This window comes from Marmota marmota, unplaced genomic scaffold, assembly GCF_001458135.2.
Source record: "Marmota marmota marmota unplaced genomic scaffold, marMar, whole genome shotgun sequence".
Taxonomy (NCBI): domain Eukaryota; kingdom Metazoa; phylum Chordata; class Mammalia; order Rodentia; family Sciuridae; genus Marmota; species Marmota marmota.
This window is the reverse complement of record NW_026007744.1, coordinates 1-3,946: the sequence shown is the minus strand read 5'-3', so window position 1 is coordinate 3,946 and position 3,946 is coordinate 1. Positions and strand designations below refer to the sequence as shown.

The following is a 3,946-nucleotide window of genomic DNA, read 5'->3' as shown; positions in this document are numbered from 1 at the left end:
CCCATGGGCAATATTGTTAGGTAGAATGAATGTGAGACACTATGCAGGATGTGAAAGACTTCACAAAGTCCAACTTAAGAGAAAAGAATAAAATTGTATATACTTTCCATTATTGGGGTTAATATGACAGGCTGTATTGGCCCCAAGTGGCACATTTTTATGTTTTATATGCGGGCTTTCTGGCAGAGCTGAACAGGGTTATTATTTCTTCCTGGTTTAACTATCAGTTGAACCCAGGAAGCTGAGAGCACTGGGTCAGCTTCTGGGAGTACATTGCTTCCTAGGCAGGATGCAGATGGGCTTGTGGCTTTTCTTGAAAATGTTGGTGCATCTCAAACCTTGACATAAAAAGAGTTCACAAAGGGGGACTTTATATTGAGAGAAAATAATGAGGTCAGTCTGTGCAATAGAATGACATGTTTCAAGGAGGCAAATGAGCTTGAGTTCACAGACATGTTATGAGACTACAGATGCCTGAAGCCTAACCTAATGCAATTCTACATATTATGATATTACTTGCATATCACCTAATGCAATAATAATACAATATTAATCTTTTACAATTAATACTAACTCCTACATACAATTTCCCCTATACATTCATGACAATGATTTCCCTTTCTAAAAAATCTCACAGCCCTTGTCAGCACCTGAACACAGGGTAAGGACAGGGTTTCCTTGTCTCCCTGGTGTAGCTGCACTGGTCAAAGTTCCTTTCCTGATTTCAATCAACACCTTTTCTTTTTGCTTTTAGGGCAAACAGCTGAGCAGAATTGTGGGATCAGCAGAGTCAGGTCTGTACATAAGAATTGATAATTGTAGAATGTAGACTATCTACATTGAGCACAAGGCGCCCATTTTCTTTCCGCTGCACGTTGCTGTTTTAGAGGGTTGCCTGCCTCCCCCCACCCCACCCCTTTCTCTGCTGGGGATGGAACACTGAGCCACAGCCCCAACCCCAAATGTTTCCTTTTATAGCTTAGGGTGCCTCCTCAAAGATCAGAGGCCAGGAGGTAATGAGAATTACTAAAATATTTTTCAAATTGTTTTCATTACTAGATATCATATATATCATACATATATATGATATCTTTAAAGAGTGTTTCAAAAATATGGAGACCGTGTCTTTCTAATTTGCCTGAGGTAGGTATATATATATATATATACATACATACACATATATATATAATATAAATAATATATAATTATTAATTATTATAATATAATAATTAATAATATATAATAATTAAATATATGTATTTATTTTAAGAGAGGGTCTCTCGGGCCTGGGGTTGTACCTCAGTGGTAGAATGCCTGCCTCACACACATGAGGCACTGGGTTCGATCCTTAGCACCACATAAAAAGAAATAAATAAAGATTGTATTATCTACAACTTAAAAAATAAATAAATAAAAAGAGAGGTTCCCAGTGTTTGCAGACGCTGACCTGACCTTGGGCTCCTCCAGCCTCACCCTCCCTGAGAAGCTGTGCTTTGTTTTTGTGTTGAGGTTAAACCCAGGGGCTCGCCGTGCTCAGAAAGCACTCTATGGCTGAAGCCTAGCTCAGCGCCAGGTGTCACCTCTGTACCAGAGGCTAAGCCAAGGCTTCCCACCTGGATTAGTTCCCAGCACAGCTGAAAAGCTCCGCCTGAAAAGGGCTGGGGCCAAGCATCTGTCACTCTACCCAATTTCAGTCAGTGATTGGATGATGCTGGCTGTCAGTCACGATGCAGAGGCGGGCCTGGAGGCCGTCCATCCCGGATGCTGGGGGAACTGCCCAATCAGTGCGCAGAGGGAGAGGAAGGGCGGGCTTCCGCAAGCTCCGGCTTTTCTTCCTCAGCGACTCCCCTTCTCATCCTTCAAGCCAAGAGTTCTCTGCTCCAGGGACTCAGGTGACTCTGCGCTGCCTGTGTCCCCCCCACCCCCATCTCGGGTGCCTGGAGGTTCCCCGAGAGGACGCCGGGTCAGAACAGAACACAAAAATGGTGAGTTTGTGACCAGGGCTGAAGGCACGCGTCACCACCTGCCTTGGTGCCCGGTGCCCGGGTGAGCTGGGGAGCGCAGCGGAGTCGTGGCCCCGTCCCATAGTCTCGTGGGGTGAACTGGGTTTTGGGTTTTTGAAGTGAGCTGCTGAGCTTGGCAGAGTCCCCGCTGGAGGGTGGCCCTGGACCCTGTCCCCTGGTTCCCTGGGTTTGGAAGGGCGGCTCAGGTCCCTGGTGTCCCCTTTGCTCCCTACTGGTGGCCCGACCCACTCTTCCCAATATGGAGGAAGCAGGGCCACAAATGGACCTTCCTACTCCCAGCGGAGCTCCTCCGGAGGCTGCTGTAAGTCCCCCAAATGGCAGGAGCCTCCTGCCTTCTAAAACCCACCTTCCCTCCAACTCACAGCTCAGCCAGAAGTTCGTTCTTCCCACTCGTTTCAAATGGACACCGTCCGCTAATTGTCACTTCTCATCTAGTGAAATATTGGAGAGAATAGTTCTTTTCTTTTAATTGGGGATCCAAACTTGGGTAGCTTTATGAGTCACATCCCCAGCCTCCACTTTTACTGAATTTTGAGATCTGCACCCACTTGGTGTGGAAGCTGGTCTCCAACCTGTGATCCTTCTGTTACTGCTGTTTACCAGTGACGAGTCCTTGCTTCCCTGAATGCTGAAGTATATCACCAGAGAAGCACGCTGAGGCAAGTGTAGAGTGGAAAGTGGAAGGTTTATTAAAGGACAGTAGAAAAGACTTCACCCCAGAGGAAGAAGGGGACCCAAAAGGTGGAATCCCTGTAAGGGGGAGGTCTTCCGTCTTCTATAGCTAAAGTCTTCTTTCTGCATTCCCACACTTTGTTTCTCATTATGTTGCAGTGATAGAATGCAGGTGGGAAGGTCCAAAAGGTGGGAGATTGGGGGGCTGGAGGAGTAATGTGGGCAGGAAGGGTCTAGGGTGACTTTTGGATTATGATTAACAGTTCCTTAGAGTGGATTCCTTCCTTGGGGACATTAACATTTCAATTGCTGCTCTGGTTTCCAGGACTCCATTCTCTATAATGGCCTCTGTTTTATTTATCTTACACAATATTAGACCCAATCTGCCTAACTACCTATCTGTAAATCTGGCTTCACTTCTGCGTTAGCCTTCAAAGTTCCTGGGATTAGAGGGCTGTGTGGAAGGGGCAAAACTGTGACTTATGCAGTCAAGGGGAGAAATAAAGAATGTCCACACACTTGTGCCCCTTTCAATGCTCTATTCACTCAAATTACTCAATACAGTTTAACTGTATAGGTTCTTAATCAAGAAAACAACAATCCTTAATGCTAGGCATTGCCATAGACATAATCAATTCACAGCAAACAATTCTAGATTCATTCTAAGCACTGGAAAACACACTTAATTATGATAAGCTAATGAAAGACATTCCCTCTGCATGCTAAGTTCAAAGGTCTTATGTCTTAGGCTTTGAGTCCAGCAGATGCACACTCACTCAGACCTCAGTGACCAGATCTGGAACCAAGGCAGGCTTTTCCTGGTGTGGAGCGGAGGACCAGTTAAGGAGGAGGTTGTAGAGAGGAGTTGCAGCTCTTACCAAGGTCCAGAGGTGGCAGTAGAGTTTGAGAATGGTGAGGATCACACAGAGACTCAGGAAAGATTCCAAGTGATGGGATGTCAGGTCCTCATCAGGTTCTCCAGCTTAAGTGCATCCTTGTTTGAGCTGGCTGAATTCCTGTTCATCAGCTCTATCATTTATACTAAATTTTGGGGGCTTTTTACCCCCCTTTCAATCCTTATCAGCTACCACCCTATTTCTCAGTGACATCATTTATTCTGGGGTCATCTCCACCCTGATCTTCTTGTCTTTCCCTCTTATCAGGCAAGGACAGCCTGCCAGAGGCTTCACTCTCTTTATCAGGGTGAGGGGAAGGAACTTGTTTGAGGCTTTACTGGAGGGATCTGTGGA

The 3,946-nt window shown here is 45.7% G+C and overlaps 1 long non-coding RNA gene across 1 annotated transcript; it reads left to right on the top strand.

Annotated features, from left to right (window-relative positions):
* The first annotated feature begins 7 nt into the window (after positions 1–7).
* Positions 8–3,940, top strand: LOC125614824. Its single transcript, XR_007345381.1, has 3 exons — positions 8–794; positions 1,440–1,985; positions 2,304–3,940. It is a non-coding gene; the product is annotated as an uncharacterized LOC125614824 (long non-coding RNA).
* Positions 3,941–3,946: the final 6 nt, after the last annotated feature.